The 23,947-nt window shown below is 45.9% G+C and overlaps 1 protein-coding gene across 10 annotated transcripts in view; it reads left to right on the top strand.

Annotated features, from left to right (window-relative positions):
* pym1 (PYM homolog 1, exon junction complex associated factor) overlaps positions 1–23,947 on the top strand; it is a 159,604-nt gene that overhangs the window by 87,064 nt on the left and 48,593 nt on the right. For 9 of the 10 annotated variants that reach the window (XR_009508963.1, XR_009508969.1, XR_009508966.1 and 6 more), the window contains one exon: positions 570–23,947. This exon is cut by the window's right edge. The gene's annotated coding sequence lies outside the window, so the exon portion shown is untranslated. The remainder of the gene's footprint in view (positions 1–569) is intronic. The other variant, XR_009508970.1, reaches the window with a different exon arrangement.

The raw sequence follows: 23,947 nt of genomic DNA, 5'->3' as shown, positions 1-23,947 counted from the left end.
CAATATGAATGCTAACATTGATTTGACTTCCTTACCACAGACTCAATTTGCAAGTTAACTTTTAGGAATCTTGCACGAGATCTCTGAAGTCCCTTTGCACCTCTGATTTCTGAATTTGCTCCCCACTTAGAGAATAGTCTACACCTTTACTTCTTCTCCCAACGTGCATTACCCTAGACTTAAAAACACGATATTCCATGTGCTACTCCTTTGCCCGTTCTCCTAATCTGTCTAAGTTCTTCTGTGGACTCCCTTGTTCCTCAGCATTACTTGACACTTCACCAAGCTTTGTATTACCTGCAAACTTGACCACAAAGATATTAATCCCTTTATCCAAGTCACTGGCACATGAGGTGAAAAGAAGCAGTCCTAATACTGACACCTATGGAACACCACATCACTGGCAGCCAACCAGGAAAGTCCCCACTTCTTGTTCTGACACTGGATACACTCTGTCATTGGCTCAGTTGGGCGGCATATACTGAACAAATGAGGCAGCCCTCACACCTGCTGGATGTCTACTGTAGGATGCTACTGGACTGACACTGGCTCTGGAATCACTTTTGCAGAAAACACCTGGCATCTTCCACCCTGATTCTGATGTTCGGATGACCCTCATTGCAACGGTGCTCAGCTGTAGCGGCGAGACTTCAGGAATGCAGAGAGTTATGTTTTCCCGTCAGAGTCCAGTCCTTTGGGTAATGTTTTCTTTGGAAATTGTCTGGCAGTTTGACCTCCATGAGATGAAGTCATCATTCTCCTTAGAAATGTGGCATTGACCTTCAAGAAATTTGAATGGTGATGCACAGCCATCTGATCGTTCAGCAAGTGTAAACCTTTCCTGTTACTGAAAAGACACAGGTAATTGAAGTGAGCACCTGTTGGCCATATATGCAGTTCCTGCTGCCTTCACTTGTGGAAAAACCCATTGGCACCTGAAATGAAGATAGGTGAAACTGTCCGTCCATACCGGCTGATGTCTCTGGTGGAAAGAAATTGGGTGACGTGGCAGAGATCAGGTGCAACCCTTCGGGAAGATCTGGTGGTGAGTAAGCTGATTGTCAATGCAACCTTGACCTTCATGGAGTGGCAAAGGCACGTGAGCATGACAAGAGATTTGCTGGTGATTCCACTGTGTTCAATTCCATATGCAACTCTTCAGCAAATGAATGTATGCATGGGCTGATAAGCATGAGTTTGCATGGAGCCATTGGAGAGTCAATTGTGGGAGTGAGCTGAGCCAGTTGTGACATTCTGCATGCCTGACATCATGAAGAGCTAGTGGTGAATCACTTTTGGGGGCAAGATTGGAAAAAGTGAGCAGGGCCAGTCAGGATATTCTGCATGCCGGAGATTCCTCAGAGCCTTTAGCCAGTCCATTGTGGGAGCAAGATTGGAAAAAACAATTCGGGGACATTCGGGACATCCTTGCATGCCGGAGATTGCTCAGATCCATTAGCAAGTCAATTGTGGGAACAAGATTGGAAAAAGTGAGTGGAGCCAGTCAAGACATTCTGCATGCCGGAGATCATGGAGTGATTATGCACTTGACAAGGCCCAATAAAAGGAAGTCAGGTGTAAGTGAAGAGGTTTCTGTGGGAGTGACCATTGTGTGAATTCGCCAGTGTTAGAGTGGAAGATTTGAGGCTTAGCTTAAAGAGGCGAAGGGTAGAGTAAGTTTCTGGTAAGTTTTTTCTTCTTTCTTTGTTAATGCCCAATTCATGCAGTGACAGTGATGGTCCAGGGTCAGCAATGGGTACTTCATGTTGGATGTGGGAATTCTGGGTGAGCTGTGTTCTTCCTGAAAAATACAATTAGGTGAAGTACATCCAGCTGCAGCTCCTTACAGACCGTATTAGGGAAATATGGCTGCAGTTTGGTGACCTACAGCATCTGCAGATTTTCTCTTCTTTGAGAATTGACAAATGAATGCATGGCTGAGGAACTGTGTAGGGATCAGAGTTTCATATTTTTGGAAGATTGGTATCTCTTCTGGGGAGGATATGGCCTATGCAAAAAGGACAAGTTACACCTGAACATGAGAGGGACTAAATACCACTACAGGGAGGTTTGCTGGAGCTGTTGGTGAGGATTTAAACTAGTTTGGCAGAGGGATGGATGCCAGAGGATGGGGCAGTTGGTGTGCAGGTAGATGCAACATGTAGAGAGACTGAGAAAGACAGGCATTCTATGGGGTAAAATTACAATATATGGGATTGGGTGAAGTGTGTCTATTTTAATGCTATCAGCAACAAGGGTAAAGAACTTAGAGCATGGATCAGTACATGGAACTATGATGTTTTGGCCATTATGGACATATGCCTGTCACAAGGGCAGGAGTGGCTGCTGAATGTTCCATCCCAATAGCAACAGAGACACTGAGGAACAGATAGGGAGCCAGGTTTAAGAAAGGTGCAAAAATTAACAGGGTTGTTGTCATGGAGGACTTCAACTTCCCTCATATTGATTGGCACCTCTTTATTGTAAAAGGTTAAGTGGGGCAAAATGTGTTAGGTGTGTCCAGGAAGCATTGGTGACAGGCTGAGGAGAGGAGATGCCATACTATATCTGGTGCTAGGCAGAGTGTTGGGTCTCTTGAAGTGTATTAAGGAGGTTAGTTTCCTGGGCTTGATGGTATATAAGCAGGTTATTGAGGGAGGAAAGAGATGACATTACTGTGGTCTTGACCAATATCCTCCTGTCCTCTCTAGCAACTGGTGAGTTCCTGGAGGACTGGCAAGTAGCTAATGTTGTTCCATTATTCAAGATGAGAACCAGGGATAATCCTGGAAATTATAGACCAGTAAGTCTCATGTCAGTGGTAGGGAAGTTATGAGAGAGAATACATAGGGATAGGATTTATGTGCATTTTGAAATCCCTGGCCCAATTAGGGACAGCTAGCATGGCTCTGTGCAGGGCATGTTGTGTCCTACTAACTTAATAGATTTTTTGTCGAGGTGATTAGGGTGGTTGATGAAGGTAGAGGTGAGGATATTATCGACATGGATTTTATTAAGCTGTTTGACAACGTCCCTCATGGGAGGCTGAAGCAGAAGTTTAAGATGCATGGGATTGATGGTGAATTGGCTGTTTGGATTCAGAACTGGCTTGCCTATTGACAAGAGAGGGTAGTGGTCAAAGGGACATTCTCGCTGGAGGTCTGTGATTAGAGGTGTTCCTCAGGGATCAGAACTGGGACCTCTATTTTTTGTGCTGTACTGTAGGTAAATGACAAGAATGAAAATGGAGATGGGAGGGATAGTAGGTTTGAAATGTCTAATAGCAGAGGGCATGAATTTAAAGTGAGAGGAGTTGAGTTCAAAGGAGTTTCAAAGGGTAAGGTTTTTACCTAGAGAGTGGGTGTGCCTGGAGTGGTGTTAGAGGCAGATACATGACTAATTTTTAAGTGAAGTTTAAATAAGCACATGAAGGTGAGGGAAATGGAAGGATTGTATAGGCAGAGGAGATTAGTTCAGTTGGTCATTTGAATACTAATTTAATTGGTTTGGCACAACATTGTGGGCTGAAAGGTCTGTTCCTCTGCTGTACTGTTCTATGATCTATGTTCTATGTTCCAAGTGCAGTTTGACCAGTGCCTTTTAAAGCTTCAGCATTACATCCTTGCTTTCATATTCCATTCCTCTCAAAATGAATGCTAGAACTAATTTGCCTTCCTTTCCACAGACTCAACCTGCAAGTTAACCTTTAGGAATCCTGCATGAGGACTTCCAAGTCCCTTTGCACTTCTGATTTCTGAATTTGCTCCCTGTTCAGAAAATAGTCTATGCCTTTACTCTTTCTACCAGAGTTTCTACCTATACTTCCCTACACTATGTTCCATGTGCCATTTCTTTGTCCACTCTCCAAATTCTTCTCCAGATTCCCTTGTTCCTGAATCTGAATGTTACCGGTCTTTCCACCAAGCTTTGCATTACCTGCAAACTTGACCACAAAACCATCAATCCCTTTATCCAAGTCACTGGCACATGAGGTGAAAAGAAGCAGTCCTAATACTGACATGTACGGAACACCACGTCACTGGCAGCCAACCAGGAAAGTCCCCACTTCTTGTTCTGACACTGGATACACTCTGTCATTGGCTCAGTTGGGCGGCATATACTGAACAAATGAGGCAGCCCTCACACCTGCTGGATGTCTACTGTAGGATGCTACTGGACTGACACTGGCTCTGGAATCACTTTTGCAGAAAACACCTGGCATCTTCCACCCTGATTCTGATGTTCGGATGACCCTCATTGCAACGGTGCTCAGCTGTAGCGGCGAGACTCCAGGAATGCAGAGAGTTATGTTTTCCTGTCAGAGTCCAGTCCTTTGGGTAATGTTTTCTTTGGAAATTGTCTGGCAGTTTGACCTCCATGAGATGAAGTCATCATTCTCCTTAGAAATGTGGCATTGACCTTCAAGAAATTTGAATGGTGATGCACAGCCATCTGATCGTTCAGCAAGTGTAAACCTTTCCTGTTACTGAAAAGACACAGGTAATTGAAGTGAGCACCTGTTGACCATATATGCAGTTCCTGCTGCCTTCACTTGTGGAAAAACCCATTGGCACCTGAAATGAAGATAGGTGAAACTGTCCGTCCATACCGGCTGATGTCACTGGTGGAAAGAAGTTGGGTGACGTGGCAGAGATCAGGTGCAACCCTTCGGGAAGATCTGGTGGTGAGTAAGCTGATTGTCAATGCAACCTTGACCTTCATGGAGTGGCAAAGGCACGTGAGCATGACAAGAGATTTGCTGGTGATTCCACTGTGTTCAATTCCATATACAACTCTTCAGCAAATGAATGTATGCAGGGGCTGACAAGCATGGGATCACAAGGAGCTATTGACAAGTCAATTGTGGGAACAAGATTGGAAAAAGCAAGAGCGACCAGTCAAGACATCCTGCATGCCGGAGATTACACAGATCCATTCTCAAGTTAATTGTGAGAGCAAGATTGGAAAAATGATCGGGGCCAGTCGGGACATCCCGCATGCCGGAGGTTGCATAGATCCATTTGTAAGTCAATTGTGGGAGCAAGATTGGAAAAACGAACGGGGCCAGTCGGGATATCCTGCATGCCGGAGATTGTACAGATCCATTAGCATGTCAATTGTGGGTGCAAGATTGGGAAAAGTGAGTGGGACCATTCGGGACATCCTGCATGCTGGAGATGGCTCAGACCATTCATAAGTCAATTGTGGGAGCAAAATTGGAAAAAGTGAGTGGGGCCAGTCGGGACATCCTGCATGCCGGAGATTGCACAGATCCATTCGTAAGTTAATTATGGGAGCAAGATTGGAAAAATGAACGGGGCCAGTCGGGACATCCTGCATGCCGGAGATTGCTGGGAGCTATTCACAAGTCAATTGTGGGAGCAAGATTGGAAAAAGTGAGTGGGGCCAGTCAGGACATCCTGCATGCCGGAGATTACACAGATCTATTCGTAAGTTAATTATGGGAGCAAGATTGGAAAAATGAACGGGGCCAGTCGGGACATCCTGCATGCCGGAGTTTGCTGGGAGCTGTTCACAAGTCAACTGTGGGAGCAATATTGGAAAAAGTGAGTGGGGCTAGTCGGGACATCCTGCATGACTGAGATTGCACAGATCCGTTTGTGAGTTAATTATGGGAGCAAGATTGGAAAAACGAACGGGGCCAGTCGGGACAACCTGCATGACTGAGATTGCTGGGAGCTATTCACAAGTCAATTGTGGGAGCAAGATTGGAAAAAGGAACGGGGCCAGTCGAGACATCCTGCATGCCGGAGATTGCTGGGAGCTATTCACAAGTCAATTGTGGGAGCAAGATTGGAAAAAGTGAGTGGGGCTAGTCGGGACATCCTGCATGCTGGAGATTGCACAGATCCATTCGTAAGTCAATTGTGGGAGCAAGATTGGAAAAAGTGAGTGGGGCCAGTCGGGACATCCTGCATGCCGGAGATTGCAAAGATCCATTCGTAAGTTAATTGTGAGAGCAAGATTAGAAAAATGAACGGGGCCAGTCGGGACATCCTGCATGACTGAGATTGCACAGATCCATTCGTAAGTTAACTGTGGGAACAAGATTGGAAAAACGAACGGGGACAGTCGGGACATCCTGCATGCCGGAGATTGCTGGGAGCTATTCATAAGTCAATTGTGGGAGCAAGATTGGAAAAACGAACGGGGCCAGTCGAGACATCCTGCATGCCGGAGATTGCTGGGAGCTATTCACAAGTCAATTGTGGGAGCAAGATTGGAAAAAGTGAGTGGGGCCAGTCGGGACATCCTGCATGCCGGAGATTGCACAGATCCATTCGTAAGTCAATTGTGGGAGCAAGATTGGAAAAAGTGAGTGGGGCCAGTCGGGACATCCTGCATGCCGGAGATTGCAAAGATCCATTCGTAAGTTAATTGTGAGAGCATGATTAGAAAAATGAACGGGGCCAGTCGGGACATCCTGCATGACTGAGATTGCACAGATCCATTCGTAAGTTAATTGTGGGAGCAAGATCGGAAAAAGTGAGTGGGACCATTCGGGACATCCTGCATGACTGAGATTGCACAGATCCATTCGTAAGTTAATTGTGGGAGCAAGATTGGAAAAAGTGAGTGGGGCCAGTCGGGACATCTTGCATGCTGGAGGTTGCACAGATCCATTAGCATGTCAATTGTGGGAGCAAGATTGGAAAAAGTGAGTGGGGACAGTCGGGACAGCCTGCATGCCGGAGATTGCACAGATCCATTCGTAACTCAATTGTGGGAGCAAGATTGGGAAAAGTGAGTGGGACCATTCGGGACATCCTGCATGCCGGAGATTGCACAGATCCATTCATTAGTCAATTGTGGGAGCAAGATTGGAAAAAGTGAGTGGGGCCAGTCGGGACATCCTGCATGCCGGAGATTGCACAGATCCATTCGTGAGTTAATTATGGGAGCAAGACTGGAAAAACGATCAGGGACAGTCGGGACATCCTGCATGCCAGAGATTGCTGGGAGCTATTCACAAGTCAATTGTGGGAGCAAGATTGGAAAAAGTGAGTGGGTCTAGTCGGGACATCCTGCATGCTGGAGATTGCACAGATCCATTTATGAGTTAATTATGGGAGCAAGATTGGAAAAAGTGAGTGGGGCCAGTCGGGACATCCTGCATGACTGAGATTGCACAGATCCATTAGCAAGTTAATTGTGGGAGCAAGATTGGAAAAACGATCGGGGCCAGTTTGGACATCCTGCATGCCGGAGATTGTACAGATCCATTAGCATGTCAATTGTGGGTGCAAGATTGGGAAAAGTGAGTGGGACCATTTGGGACATCCTGCATGCCGGAGATTGCACAGATCCATTTGTGAGTTAATTATGGGAGCAAGATTGGAAAAACGAAAGGGGCCAGTCGGGACATCCTGCATGCCGGAGATTGCTGGGTGCTATTCACAAGTCAATTGTGGGAGCAATATTGGAAAAAGTGAGTGGGGCCAGTCGGGACATCCTGCATGACTGAGATTGCACAGATCCATTAGCAAGTTAATTGTGGGAGCAAGATTGGAAAAAGTGAATGGGGCCAGTCGGGACATCCTGCATGCCGGAGATTGCACAGATCCATTTGTGAGTTAATTATGGGAGCAAGATTGGAAAAACGATCAGGGACAGTTGGGACATCCTGCATGCCAGAGATTGCTGGGAGCTATTCACAAGTCAATTGTGGGAGCAAGTTAGGAAAAAGCGAGTGGGGCCAGTCGGGACATCCTGCATGCCGGAGATTGCACAGATCCATTCGTAAGTCAATTGTGGGAGCAAAATTGGAAAAAGTGCGTGGGGCCAGTCAGGACATTCTGCATGCCGGAGATTGCACAGATCTATTCGTAAGTTAATTATGGGAGCAAGATTGGAAAAATGAACGTGGCCAGTCGGGACATCCTGCATGCCGGAGATTGCTGGGAGCTGTTCACAAGTCAACTGTGGGAGCAAGATTGGAAAAAGTGAATGGGGCCAGTCGGGACATCCTGCATGACTGAGATTGCACAGATCCATTAGCAAGTTAATTGTGGGAGCAAGATTGGAAAAACGAACGGGGACAGTCGGGATATCCTGCATGCCGGAGATTGCTGGGAGCTATTCACAAGTCAATTGTGGGAGCAATATTGGAAAAAGTGAGTGCGGCCAGTCGGGACATCCTGCATGCCGGAGATTGCACAGATCCATTTGTAAGTCAATTGTGGGAGCAAGTTAGGAAAAAGCGAGTGGGGCCAGTCGGGACATCCTGCATGCTGGAGATTGCACAGATCCATTCGTAAGTCAATTATGGGAGCAAGATTGGAAAAATGAACGGGGCCAGTCGGGACAACCTGCATGACTGAGATTGCACAGATCCATTCGTGAGTTAATTATGGGAGCAAGATTGGAAAAATGAAAGTGGCCAGTCGGGACATCCTGCATGCCGGAGATTGCTGGGAGCTGTTCACAAGTCAACTGTGGGAGCAATATTGGAAAAAGTGAGTGGGGCCAGTCGGGACATCCTGCATGACTGAGATTGCACAGATCCATTAGCAAGTTAATTGTGGGAGCAAGATTGGAAAAACGAACGGGGACAGTCGGGACATCCTGCATGCCGGAGATTGCCGGGAGCTATTCACAAGTCAATTGTGGGAGCAATATTGGAAAAAGTGAGTGCGGCCAGTTGGGACATCCTGCATGCTGGAGATTGCACAGATCCATTCGTAAGTCAATTGTGGGAGCAAGATTGGAAAAAGTGAATGGGGCCAGTCGGGACATCCTGCATGCCGGAGATTGCACAGGTCCATTAGCAAGTTAATTGTGGGAGCAAGATTGGAAAAAGGAACGAGGCCAGTTGGGACATCCTGCATGCCGGAGATTGCACAGATCCATTTGTGAGTTAATTATGGGAGCAAGATTGGAAAAACAATCCGGGACAGTTGGGACATCCTGCATGCCAGAGATTGCTGGGAGCTATTGACAAGTCAATTGTGGGAGCAAGATTGGAAAAAGTGAGTGGGGCCAGTCAGGACATCCTGCATGCCGGAGATTGCTGGGAGCTGTTCACAAGTCAACTGTGGGAGCAAGATTGGAAAAAGTGAATGGGGCCAGTCGGGACATCCTGCATGACTGAGATTGCACAGATCCATTAGCAAGTTAATTGTGGGAGCAAGATTGGAAAAACGAACGGGGACAGTCGGGATATCCTGCATGCCGGAGATTGCTGGGAGCTATTCACAAGTCAATTGTGGGAGCAATATTGGAAAAAGTGAGTGCGGCCAGTCGGGACATCCTGCATGCCGGAGATTGCACAGATCCATTTGTAAGTCAATTGTGGGAGCAAGTTAGGAAAAAGCGAGTGGGGCCAGTCGGGACATCCTGCATGCTGGAGATTGCACAGATCCATTCGTAAGTCAATTATGGGAGCAAGATTGGAAAAATGAACGGGGCCAGTCGGGACAACCTGCATGACTGAGATTGCACAGATCCATTCGTGAGTTAATTATGGGAGCAAGATTGGAAAAATGAAAGTGGCCAGTCGGGACATCCTGCATGCCGGAGATTGCTGGGAGCTGTTCACAAGTCAACTGTGGGAGCAATATTGGAAAAAGTGAGTGGGGCCAGTCGGGACATCCTGCATGACTGAGATTGCACAGATCCATTAGCAAGTTAATTGTGGGAGCAAGATTGGAAAAACGAACGGGGACAGTCGGGACATCCTGCATGCCGGAGATTGCCGGGAGCTATTCACAAGTCAATTGTGGGAGCAATATTGGAAAAAGTGAGTGCGGCCAGTTGGGACATCCTGCATGCTGGAGATTGCACAGATCCATTCGTAAGTCAATTGTGGGAGCAAGATTGGAAAAAGTGAATGGGGCCAGTCGGGACATCCTGCATGCCGGAGATTGCACAGGTCCATTAGCAAGTTAATTGTGGGAGCAAGATTGGAAAAAGGAACGAGGCCAGTTGGGACATCCTGCATGCCGGAGATTGCACAGATCCATTTGTGAGTTAATTATGGGAGCAAGATTGGAAAAACAATCCGGGACAGTTGGGACATCCTGCATGCCAGAGATTGCTGGGAGCTATTGACAAGTCAATTGTGGGAGCAAGATTGGAAAAAGTGAGTGGGGCCAGTCAGGACATCCTGCATGCCGGAGATTGCACAGATCCATTCGTAAGTCAATTGTGGGAGCAAGATCGGAAAAAGTGAGTGGGGCCAGTCGGGACATCCTGCATGCCGGAGATTGCACAGATCCATTCGTAAGTCAATTGTGGGAGCAAGATTGGAAAAAGGAACGAGGCCAGTTGGGACATCCTGCATGCTGGAGATTGCACAGATCCATTAGCATGTCAATTATGGGACCAAGGTTGGAAAAATGAACGGGGACAGTCGGAACATCCTGCATGACTGAGATTGCACAGATCCATTCGTGAGTTAATTATGGGAGCAAGATTGGAAAAACGAAAGGGGCCAGTCTGGACATCCTGCATGCCGGAGATTGCTGGGAGCTGTTCACAAGTCAACTGTGGGAGCAATATTGGAAAAAGTGAGTGGGGCCAGTCGGGACATTCTGCATGACTGAGATTGCACAGATCCATTAGCAAGTTAATTGTGGGAGCAAGATTGGAAAAACCAACGAGGCCAGTCGGGACATCCTGCATGCCGGAGATTGCACAGATCCATTCGTAAGTTAATTATGGGAGCAAGATTGGTACAACGAATGGGGACAGTCGGGACATCCTGCATGCCGGAGATTGCTGGGAGCTATTCACAAGTCAATTGTGGGAGCAAGATTGGAAAAAGTGAGTGGGGCCAGTCGGGACATCCTGCATGCCGGAGATTGCACAGATCCATTCGTAAGTTAATTATGGGAGCAAGATTGGTACAACGAATGGGGACAGTCGGGACATCCTGCATGCCGGAGATTGCACAGATCTATTCGTAAGTTAATTATGGGAGCAAGATTGGAAAAATGAACAGGGCCAGTCGGGACATCCTGCATGCCGGAGATTGCTGGGAGCTGTTCACAAGTCAACTGTGGGAGCAATATTGGAAAAAGTGAGTGGGGCCAGTCGGGACATCCTGCATGACTGAGATTGCACAGATCCATTAGCAAGTTAATTGTGGGAGCAAGATTGGAAAAAGGAACGGGGCCAGTTGGGACATCCTGCATGACTGAGATTGCACAGATCCATTCGTAAGTTAATTGTGGGAACAAGATTGGAAAAACGAACGGGGACAGTCGGAACATCCTGCATGCCGGAGATTGCTGGGAGCTATTCACAAGTCAATTGTGGGAGCAAGATTGGAAAAAGTGAGTCGGGACAGTCGGGACATCCTGCATGCTGGAGATTGCACAGATCCATTCGTAAGTCAATTGTGGGAGCAAGATTGGAAAAATGAACGGGGCCAGTCGGGACATCCTGCATGCTGGAGATTGCTGGGAGCTGTTCACAAGTCAACTGTGGGAGCAAGATTGGAAAAAGTGAGTGGGGCCAGTAGGGACATCCTGCATGACTGAGATTGCACAGGTCCATTAGCAAGTTAATTGTGGGAGCAAGATTGGAAAAAGGAACGAGGCCAGTTGGGACATCCTGCATGCTGGAGATTGCACAGATCCATTAGCATGTCAATTATGGGACCAAGGTTGGAAAAATGAACGGGGACAGTCGGAACATCCTGCATGACTGAGATTGCACAGATCCATTCGTGAGTTAATTATGGGAGCAAGATTGGAAAAACGAAAGGGGCCAGTCTGGACATCCTGCATGCCGGAGATTGCTGGGAGCTGTTCACAAGTCAACTGTGGGAGCAATATTGGAAAAAGTGAGTGGGGCCAGTCGGGACATTCTGCATGACTGAGATTGCACAGATCCATTAGCAAGTTAATTGTGGGAGCAAGTTTGGAAAAACGAACGAGGCCAGTCGGGACATCCTGCATGCCGGAGATTGCACAGATCCATTCGTAAGTTAATTATGGGAGCAAGATTGGTACAACGAATGGGGACAGTCGGGACATCCTGCATGCCGGAGATTGCTGGGAGCTATTCACAAGTCAATTGTGGGAGCAAGATTGGAAAAAGTGAGTGGGGCCAGTCGGGACATCCTGCATGCCGGAGATTGCACAGATCCATTCGTAAGTTAATTATGGGAGCAAGATTGGTACAACGAATGGGGACAGTCGGGACATCCTGCATGCCGGAGATTGCTGGGAGCTGTTCACAAGTCAACTGTGGGAGCAATATTGGAAAAAGTGAGTGGGGCCAGTCGGGACATCCTGCATGACTGAGATTGCACAGATCCATTAGCAAGTTAATTGTGGGAGCAAGATTGGAAAAAGGAACGGGGCCAGTTGGGACATCCTGCATGACTGAGATTGCACAGATCCATTCGTAAGTTAATTGTGGGAACAAGATTGGAAAAACGAACGGGGACAGTCGGAACATCCTGCATGCCGGAGATTGCTGGGAGCTATTCACAAGTCAATTGTGGGAGCAAGATTGGAAAAAGTGAGTCGGGACAGTCGGGACATCCTGCATGCTGGAGATTGCACAGATCCATTCGTAAGTCAATTGTGGGAGCAAGATTGGAAAAAGTGAGTGGGGCCAGTCGGGACATCCTGCTTGCCGGAGATCGCTGGGTGATTATTCACTTGAGAACGACCAATACCAAGAAGTCAGACGGAGTGAAGTGGTCATTGTAGGAATGGCCATGTGTGAGTGTACCAGTGCAAGAGTGGTGGATTTGAGAGTTCAGCGAGAAGGGGCAAAGTGTGGGGTAAGTTTCTGGTAAGCTACTTTCTTTCTTTGTCCATTAGTGACTAGCTGGTGTAGTGAGAAAGTGCGCAATGGCAGTGATGGTTTCTTTATGTCAAATCTTAGAATTCTGGGTGAACTGCTGTCTTCCTGAGAACTACAATTGCATGTTGTACATCCAGCTGCAGCTACTTACAAACCTTGTTAGAGGAATGGAGCTGCAGTTGGATGAGCTACAGCTCATATGGGATAATGAGTAGGAGGTAATTAAGATAAGCAGAGAGGTAGTTACCCCTTGTTGCAGGAGACAGATTGCTGGGTGACTGTCAGGACTGGGAAAGGCAATAGGCAGATAGTGCAAAGTAACCCTCTGCTGTTCCCCTCAATAACAAGTATAGCACTTTGCATACTGTTGGGGGGGGGGGGGTGGGGAGGCGAATTGACCTAATGGGGGAAAGCCGCACCATCCAGGTCTCTGGAACTGAGTCTAGCTCTGTGGCTCTGAAGGGAAATGGGTGAAGATAAATACAGTGTTCAGAGGGGATTCTTACAAGATTGATTGAAGTTTTTGATGAGAGGACGAGGGTGATTGCTGAAGATAGGCCTGTGGATGTCATCTACATAGATTTTAGTAAAGTGTTTAATAACATCACTCATGGGAGGTTGATGCAGAAGTTTAAGATGCATGGGATTGATGGTGAATTGGCTGTTTGGATTCAGAACTGTCTTGCCTATTGAAAACAGAGGGTAGTGGTTGAAAGGACCAGTTCTAGCTGGAGGTCTGTGATTAGTGATGTTCTGTGGGGATCAGTACTGGGACCTCTACTGTTTGTGATGTACTGTACATAAATGACAATTCTTAAAATGTAGAATGGTGGGCTAGTAAGTTTGAAGTGCCTTATACCAGAGGGCATGCTCTTAAGTAGAGTGGGGGTGAGTTCAGAGGAGATGTGAGGGGTAAGGTTTTTACACAGAGCGTGAAGTCTGTCTGGGGTGGTGGTAGAGGCAGATACACTATGGAATTTTTAAGAGATATTTAGATAAGCACATAAACGTGGGAGACTCAGAAAGATATAGACGTTGTGTTGGCAGAAGGGATTAGTGTAGTTGGATACTTGATTACTAATTTAATTGGTCTGGTAGAACATTTTGGGCTGAAAGGTCTGTTTCTGTGCTGTACTGTTCTACGTTTTATGTTCCATGTTCCAAGTGTGGTCTAACCTATGCCTTATAAAGCTTCAGCATTACATCCTTCCTTCTATATTTTAGTCCTCTTGAAATAGACAATATGTGCAGGAGTAGGCCATTCAGCCCTTCAAACCAGCACCGCCATTCAATGTGATCATGGCTGATCATCCACAATCAGTACCCCGTTCCTGCCCTCTCCCCATATCCCTTGACCCCGCTATCTATAAGAGCTCTATCTAACTCTTTCTTGAAAGCATCCAGAGAATTGGCCTCTACTGCCTTCTGAGGCAGAGCGTTCCACAGATCCACAACTCTCTGGGTGAAAAAGCTTTTCCTCAACTCCGTTCTAAATGGCCTACCCCTTATTCTTAAACTGTGGCCTCTGGTTCTGGACTCACCCATCAGTGGGAACATGTTTCCTGCCTCCAGTGTGTCCAATCCCTTAATAATCTTATATGTTTCAATCAGATCCCCTCTCATCCTTCTAAATTCCAGTGTATACAAGCCAAGTCGCTCCAATCTTTCAACAAATGACAGTCACGCCATTCCGGGAATTAACCTTGTGAACCTGCACTCCCTCAATAGCAAAAGTGAATGCTAACACTGCATTTGCCTTCCTCACCACCAACTCAACCTGCAAGTTAACCTTTAGGAATCCTGCACGAGGACTTCCAAGTCCCTTTGCACTTCTGATTTCTGAATTTGCTCTCTGTTCAGAAAATTGTCTACACCTTTACTCCTTCTACCAGAGTGCATGACCCTATACTTCCCTACATTTAGTGCATGTGCCACTTCTCTGCCCATTCTCCTAATCTGTCTATGTTCTTCTGCAGACTTCTTGTTCCTGAACACTATCTATTCCTTCACTTAGCTTTGTATTGCCTGCACACTTGGCCACAGAGCTATCAATTTCTTCATCCAAATCTTTGACATATGATGTGAAAAGAAGCAATTGAACACCGACCCCTGCGGAACTCCTTGTGTCACCTGCACTGGATACACTCTGTCATTGGCTCAGTTGTGCAGCAGACAGCAGCCAATGAGGCAGCCCTCACACCTGCTGAATGTCTACTGTAGGATGCTACTGGACTGACACTGGCTCTGGAATCACTTTTGCAGAAAACACCTGGCATCTTCCACCCTGATTCTGATGTTCGGATGACCCTCATTGCAACGGTGCTCAGCTGTAGCGGCGAGACTCCAGGAATGCAGAGAGTTATGTTTTCCCGTCAGAGTCCAGTCCTTTGGGTAATGTTTTCTTTGGAAATTGTCTGGCAGTTTGACCTCCATGAGATGAAGTCATCATTCTCCTTAGAAATGTGGCATTGACCTTCAAGAAATTTGAATGGTGATGCACAGCCATCTGATCGTTCAGCAAGTGTAAACCTTTCCTGTTACTGAAAAGACACAGGTAATTGAAGTGAGCACCTGTTGACCATATATGCAGTTCCTGCTGCCTTCACTTGTGGAAAAACCCATTGGCACCTGAAATGAAGATAGGTGAAACTGTCCGTCCATACCGGCTGATGTCTCTGGTGGAAAGAAATTGGGTGACGTGGCAGAGATCAGGTGCAACCCTTCGGGAAGATCTGGTGGTGAGTAAGCTGATTGTCAATGCAACCTTGACCTTCATGGAGTGGCAAAGGCACGTGAGCATGACAAGAGATTTGCTGGTGATTCCACTGTGTTCAATTCCATATACAATTCTTCAGCAAATGAATGTATGCAGGGGCTGACAAGCATGGGATCACAAGGAGCTATTGACAAGTCAATTGTGGGAACAAGATTGGAAAAAGCAAGAGCGACCAGTCGAGACATTCTGCATGCCGGAGGTTGCTAGGATCCATTCTCAAGTCAATTGTGGGAGAAAAGGTTTGAAAAAGTGAGTGGTGCAAGACGAGAAATTCTGTATGACCGAGACTGCGGGGTGATTATGCACTTGACAAAGGCCAATAACAAGAAGTCAGATATAAGCGAAGGGTCACTACGGAAATGGCCATTGTGTTACTGGGACAGTGTTACAGTGCAAGATTTGTAGCTTGGCTCAAAGAGGTGAAGCGTAAGGTAAGTTTCTGGTAAGCTCCTTTCTTTCTTTGTCTAGCTAGCGTAGAGAGAATGTGTCCAGTTTCAGTGGGTCCTCATGTCAGATGTGGGAATTCTGGACGAAGAGTAGTCTCTCTGGAAACAGCAATTGCAAGAAATGCATCCAACTGCAGCTCCTTACAGACTGTTTTAGGGAACTAGAGCTGCATTTGGGTGACCTACAGCTCATATGGGAGAATGAAGAGGAGATAGTTAAGAACTACAGAGAGGTATCACTCCTAAGTTGCAGGGGCAGGTAGCTGGGTGACTGTCAGGAGACGGAAAGGGAATAGACAGATATTGTTATGTAGAGTACCTGCGTGCTGTTCCCCTCAATAAGAAGTATACCCCTTTGGATACTGTTGATGGGGGAGGACGAGCTACCTTATGGTGGCATGTCACAGGGTTGAGGTTACTGAGCCAGAAGGGAAGTGGGGAGAAGAGGAGTACCACATTCAGAGGGGATTCTACACTTAGGCAAGCAGACAGGCGATTAAATGGATGTGAAAGAGACACCCAGATGGAATTTTGTTTCCCAGTTGACAAGTGATGTTTCAGATCAGTCCACAGCATTCTATAGATGGAGGGTGAGCGGACGGAAGTTGTGGCGCATATTGGTACCCACAACATATGGTAAGAAAATGGATGAAGTCCTGAAGAGGGAATGTTTGGATTTAGAAAGTAAGCTGAAAAGCAGGACCTCACGGGAAGTAATCTCTTAAGTGCTGCATGTGCTATGGACCAGTAAGGGTAAGAATAGGATGATTTGGCACACCAATGCATGGCTGAGGACCTGGTGCAGGGGACAGTGTGTCTATTTTAATACTATCAGCAAAAAGGGTAAAGAACTTAAAGCATGAATCAGTACAAAGAAATATGACTTTCTGGCCACTACACAGACAGGCCTGTCACAAGGGCAGGTAAAGCTGGTGGATGTTTTAGCATTTATATATTTCAATAGGGATATGGAGGGAGGTGAAAGAGGTGTGGAAGTGTCATTGTTAACCAAGGGTAGCATCACAGCTGCAGAAAAAGAACGTAACATGAAGGTGCTGTCTACCTAGTGTAGGTGGAAATCAGAAGCAAGAAAGGAGCTATTACTCTATTGGAATACTCAGTTGAACTCACCACCCCCACCCCAATCCCCATTTGTAACAGAGACACTGAGGAACAGATCGGAATGCAATATTTGAAAGGTGTAGAAATACTAGGGATATTTTCATGTGGTTCTTCAACTTTCCTAATATTCATTGGTACCTCCTTAGTTGAAAGGTTTAGATGGGGTGGAATTTGTTAGGCGTGTCCAGGAAGTACTCTATGTAGACAGACTGATGAGTTAAAGACCACACTATATGCGGTGCTGGGCAGAGTGTTGGTTCTCTTGAAGAGCATAAAGGTGGACATGCCCCAGTCCCTGATGGGATATACAACAGGTTATGGAGGAGGAAAGAGATGACATTACCGGGGCCTTGACCAATATCTTCATGTCCTCTCTTGCCACAGGAAAGGCCCTGGAGGACTGGTGAGTAGGTAATTCTGTTCACTTTTTCAACAAGAGAAAAATGGATAATCTTGGAAACTATAGTGTGACGAGTCTTACATCAGTGGTAAGGATGGTACTGGAGAGTATTCATAGCAATAGGGTTGATGAGCATTTGGAAATCCATGGCTGAGTTAGGAAAAGCCAGCATGGCTTTGTGCTGGGCAAATTGTGCCTTACCAACTTGATAAGAGTTTTTTGACGAAGTGAGAAGGGCAATTTATGAAGGTAGAGGTGAGGATGTTATTTACATGGATTTTACTAAGGTGTTTGATAGGGTCTCTCATGGGAGGCTCATGCAGACATTTAAGATGCATGGGGTTGATGGCAAATTGGCTGTTCAGATTCAGCGCCAGCTTGCCTATTTAAAATAGTGAGTAGTGGTTGAAGGACGTATTCTAGCTGGAGATGTGTGATTAGTGGTGTTCCACAGGGATCAGTACTCGGACTTCTACTGTTTGTGATGTTCTGTATATAAATGGGAAGGAATGAAAATGTAGATGGGTGGGTTAGTAAGTTTGAAATGTCTAATACTGGAGGGCATGCTCTTAAGGTGAGAGGGAATGAGTTCAAAGGATGTTGAAGGGCAAGTGTTACACACAGCCTGAGATGTGCCGAGGGGTGGTAGAGGCAGATAGATTTCAGATTTTTAAGAGATGTTTAGATAAGCACATGAATGTGAGGGAAAATGAAGGATGCAGATATTGTGTAAGCAGAATGGATTAGTTTGGTTGGCCATTTGATTATTAATTTAATTGGACCAATACAACATTGTGGGCTGAAAGGTCTGTTCCTGTGTTGTACCGTCCTATGTTCCAAGTATGTGACCAATGCCTCATAAAATTTCTGCCTTGATTTTGCAAGTTCATCTTCAGGAATCCTGCACAAGGTAACCCAAGCCCCGTTACACCTGATTTCTGAATTTGCTCCCCATTTAGAGAGCAATCTATGCCTTTAAACCTTCTACCAAATACTTCCGTACCTGTAGACCACCTGCCACTTCTTTGTCCATTCTCCAAATCCATCTAAGCTCCTCTGCAGGCCCCCTTGTTCATGAACACGACCTGTTCCTCCACATAGCTTTGTGTTGCCAGCAAATTTAGCCACAAAGCCATCAATTCCTTGGTCCAAATCATTGAACAAATACATGAAAAGAACATGACTCCTGTAGAACTCCACATATCACCGACAGCCAACCAGGAAAGCCTCCACTTCTTCCTCTAGTACTGGTGCAGTTGGGCGGCATATACTGAACAAATGAGGCAGCCCTCACACCTGCTGGATGTCTACTGTAGGATGCTACTGGACTGACACTGGCTCTGGAATCACTTTTGCAGAAAACACCTGGCATCTTCCACCCTGATTCTGATGTTCGGATGACCCTCATTGCAACGGTGCTCAGCTGTAGCGGCGAGACTCCAGGAATGCAGAGAGTTATGTTTTCCTGTCAGAGTCCAGTCCTTTGGGTAATGTTTTCTTTGGAAATTGTCTGGCAGTTTGACCTCCATGAGATGAAGTCATCATTCTCCTTAGAAATGTGGCATTGACCTTCAAGAAATTTGAATGGTGATGCACAGCCATCTGATCGTTCAGCAAGTGTAAACCTTTCCTGTTACTGAAAAGACACAGGTAATTGAAGTGAGCACCTGTTGACCATATATGCAGTTCCTGCTGCCTTCACTTGTGGAAAAACCCATTGGCACCTGAAATGAAGATAGGTGAAACTGTCCGTCCATACCGGCTGATGTCACTGGTGGAAAGAAATTGGGTGACGTGGCAGAGATCAGGTGCAACCCTTCGGGAAGATCTGGTGGTGAGTAAGCTGATTGTCAATGCAACCTTGACCTTCATGGAGTGGCAAAGGCACGTGAGCATGACAAGAGATTTGCTGGTGATTCCACTGTGTTCAATTCCATATACAACTCTTCAGCAAATGAATGTATGCAGGGGCTGACAAGCATGGGATCACAAGGAGCTATTGACAAGTCAATTGTGGGAACAAGATTGGAAAAAGCAAGAGCGACCAGTCGAGACATTCTGCATGCCGGAGGTTGCTAGGATCCATTCTCAAGTCAATTGTGGGAGAAAAGGTTTGAAAAAGTGAGTGGCACAAGACGAGAAATTCTGTATGACCGAGACTGCGGGGTGATTATGCACTTGACAAAGGCCAATAACAAGAAGTCAGATATAAGCGAAGGGTCACTACGGAAATGGCCATTGTGTTACTGGGACAGTGTTACAGTGCAAGATTTGTAGCTTGGCTCAAAGAGGTGAAGCGTAAGGTAAGTTTCTGGTAAGCTCCTTTCTTTCTTTGTCTAGCTAGCGTAGAGAGAATGTGTCCAGTTTCAGTGGGTCCTCATGTCAGATGTGGGAATTCTGGACGAAGAGTAGTCTCTCTGGAAACAGTAATTGCAAGAAATGCATCCAACTGCAGCTCCTTACAGACTGTTTTAGGGAACTAGAGCTGCATTTGGGTGACCTACAGCTCATATGGGAGAATGAGGAGGAGATAGTTAAGAACTACAGAGAGGTATCACTCCTAAGTTGCAGGGGCAGGTAGTTGGGTGACTGTCAAGAGACGGAAAGGGAATAGACAGATATTGTTATGTAGAGTACCTGTGTGCTGTTCCCCTCAATAAGAAGTATACTGTTGATGGGGGAGGATGAGCTACCTTATGGGGGCATGTCACAGGGTCAGGTTTTATCAAATAAAATTGATATATGAATTTGCTTCCTTTTTAGAAAATAGTCTACATCTTTACTCATTCTACCAAACTGCATTACCTTATAATTCCCTGTGCCATGTCCCATCTGCCACTTCTTTGTCCATTCTCCTAATATATCTAAGTCTTTCTGCAGACTCCCATCTTATCAACACTACCTGCCCCTCCATCCAGTTTTTTTATTGCCCATAGAGGTGGCCACAAAACCATCAATCCCTTCATCCAAATCACTGGCACATGAGGTGAAAAGAAGCAGTCCTAATACTGACACCTATGGAACACCACGTCACTGGCAGCCAACCAGGAAAGTCCCCACTTCTTGTTCTGACACTGGATACACTCTGTCATTGGCTCAGTTGGGCGGCATATACCGAACAAATGAGGCAGCCCTCACACCTGCTGGATGTCTACTGTAGGATGCTACTGGACTGACACTGGCTCTGGAATCACTTTTGCAGAATACACCTGGCATCTTCCACCCTGATTCTGATGTTTGGATGACCCTCATTGCAACGGTGCTCAGCTGTAGCGGCGAGACTCCAGGAATGCAAAGAGTTATGTTTTCCTGTCAGAGTCCAGTCCTTTGGGTAATGTTTTCTTTGGAAATTGTCTGGCAGTTTGACCTCCAAGAGATGAAGTCATCATTCTCCTTAGAAATGTGGCATTGACCTTCAAGAAATTTGAATGGTGATGCACAGCCATCTGATCGTTCAGCAAGTGTAAACCTTTCCTGTTACTGAAAAGACACAGGTAATTGAAGTGAGCACCTGTTGACCATGCGGGGTTCCCCCGCTATTCGAAGGTAGAACATTCCTATGAAATGGTTCATAAGCCGGAATGTCGTAAACGAAGAAGCAATTACCATTTATTTATATGGGAAAAATTTGTGTGTGTTCCCAGACCCAAAAAATAACCTACAAAATCATGCCAAGGAACACATAAAACCTGAAATAACAGGAACATATAGTAAAAGTAGGAATGATATGATAAATACACAGCCTATATAAAGTGGAAATACTTTTCTGCAATCATTGCAGCACTGTCTAGCATAGCGAAAATCTCACTACGTATAATCTCACTACGTAGCGGAAGCAGTCTCTCCAGTAACCTTTAAGCTACGAGGCTGCCAAATCATCTCAAATAACCCATAAAAATACACAGCCTATATAGAGTAGAAATAATGTATGTACAGTGTAGTTTCACTTACGGGAATCGGAAGACAGTGAGCACACTGATGACGGTGTGTTAGGCTGAGTCATCAGAGGTTGGGGTGCTCAGCAATTTTTTCCAATAAATTGCAGTTTCGTCACAGTTAAACACTTGCTTATACGAATAACCACCTTCTGTAATTATTTTCTTCAGTTCTGCTGGGAACTTTTCAGCAGTTTCAGTATCAGCCGAAGCACTGTCTCCAGTAAACTTTAAGCCATGAAGCTGCCCTCACCTCAGAAACTGATCAAACCACACATGACTACCTTTAAATTCCACTTTTGCAACACTTCCATCACCATTGTCCAGTGCTTTCTGTTTCAGCTTATTAAACAGACTGACTAGTTTCTCCTTAAGTATCAGATAACTTAACGGAACACCACGCTTTGTACACCCATCAATCCACTCAAGCAATAGACTTTCCATTTTATCCATTATTGGATGCTGACTAAGAGAGACCACTTTGCTATGAGCAGAACCTACAGTAACATCGGCAGCTTTCAAGATTCTGTCTCTCTGCGTGTAAATAGTGCGAATGGTGGACGCAGGCAAGTTCAATGTGCGGACAATGTCCTTACTTCGTTCACCATGATCAAAACGCTTAATTATGTCTAGTTTTACGCTAAGTGTAACACCCTTACGAGCTCTTTTAGGTTTTTCTGATACCTTAGAACTCATCTTGCTAACGGATGCACAAAATAAATCAACATAAAGCACAGTCACAGTCACGTGCTCACTGTCACAGGCACGTGTTTAAGCAGTGCCAGCTAGAATGCAGTTCCGGGGGAGGAGCTTGGCTGCTTGGGGTGTGCGCTGCCTTTTTTCATAAAAGTGAAAGCACCTGTTAGCAGAAACAGGTAACTAATGTAGATCTTCCGTAACAGCGAGGTGTCGTAAAGTGAATGTCCGAAAAATGGGGGCCACCTGTATATGCAGTTACTGCTGCCTTAATTTGTGGAAAAACCCATTGGTACCTGAAATGAAGATAGGTGAAACCGTCCGTCCATACCGGCTGATGTCTGGTGGAAACAAATTGGGTGGCGTGGCAGAGATCAGGTGCAACCCTTTGAGAAGATCTGGTGGTGAACAAGTTGATTGTCAATGCAAACTTGACCTTCATGGAGCGGCAACATGTTGGTGATTGCAATGTGTTCAATTTCATGTACAACTCTTCAGCAAATGATTGCATACATATGCTGATAAGTTTGAGTTTCCTGGAACTATTGGAAATTCAATGAAGGAGTGACATTTGAAAAAGTGAGCAGGGCCAGTTGGAACATTCTGCACGTTTGAGATTGCAAGGAGCCGTTAACAATCAGTTGTGGGAGCAAGATGTGAAAAAGTGAGTAGTGCCTGTCTGGACATTCTGCACACCTGAGATCACATGGTGGTTATGCTCTTAACAAGGCCCAATAAAAACAACTCGGGTGTAAGCGAAGCAATCATTGTGGGATTGGCCATTATGTGAGTGGGCTACTGTTAGAGTGGAAGATTTGATGCTTGGCTCAAAGAGGCTTCGGTGTGAATAGGCAAAGGGTAAGGTAAGTTTCTGGTAAGTTTCTTTCTTTCTTTGTATATTAGTGTAGTGTAGTGAGAAAGTGTCCAGTGTCAGTGATGGGTACCTCATGTTGGATGTGGGAATTCTGGGTGAACTGCAGTCTCTTTGAGAACTACATTTGAATGATGTGCACCAGCTGCAGCTACTTACAGACCGTGTTAGGGAAATGGAACAACAGTTTGATGAGCTACAGCTCATTCAGGAGAACGAGGAGGAGGTAGTTAAGATCTGCAGAGAGGCAGGTAGCTGAGTGACTGTCAGGAGAGGGAAAGGGAATGGGCAGGTTGTCCTGAATACATTTCTGCTGTTCCACTAAGCAACATGTTTACCAGTTTCAATACTATTGAGGGGTGAGGGGAGGTTGGGGACCTACCTAATGGGAGACAGCCGCAGGATCCAGGTTTCTGGTACTGAGTGTGGTCTGTGGCTTTGAAGGGGAGTTGAGAGAAGAGGAGTGCAATGTTGAAGGAATTTTATACTTAGGTAAGAGGACAGGTGGTAATGTGGACATGAAAGAGACACCCAGATGATATGTTCCTTTCCAGGTGCCAGGGTCAGTGATATTTCAGATCAGTCCGTATCATTCTATAGATGGAGAGTGAGCAGACAGAAATTGTGGTACATATTGGTACCCACAACATATGGTAGGAAAATGGATGAGGTCCTGAAGAGGGAATGTTGGGATTTAGAAAGAAAGCTGAAAAGCAGGACCTCACGGGAAGTAATCTCTGAAGTGCTGCATGTGCTATGCGCCAGTAAGGGTAAGAATAGGATGATTTGGCACACCAATGCATGGCTGAGGACCTGGTGCAGGGGCAAGACTTAAGGATTTTTGAATCCTTAGTATCTCTTCAGGAGAGATACTATGACCTCCTTAGTGCAAAAACTTTAGAAATAAAGAATAGAATT

This window comes from Hypanus sabinus, chromosome X1 (genome assembly GCF_030144855.1).
Source record: "Hypanus sabinus isolate sHypSab1 chromosome X1, sHypSab1.hap1, whole genome shotgun sequence".
Lineage (NCBI taxonomy): Eukaryota > Metazoa > Chordata > Chondrichthyes > Myliobatiformes > Dasyatidae > Hypanus > Hypanus sabinus.
This window is presented reverse-complemented; position numbering and strand designations above follow the sequence as displayed.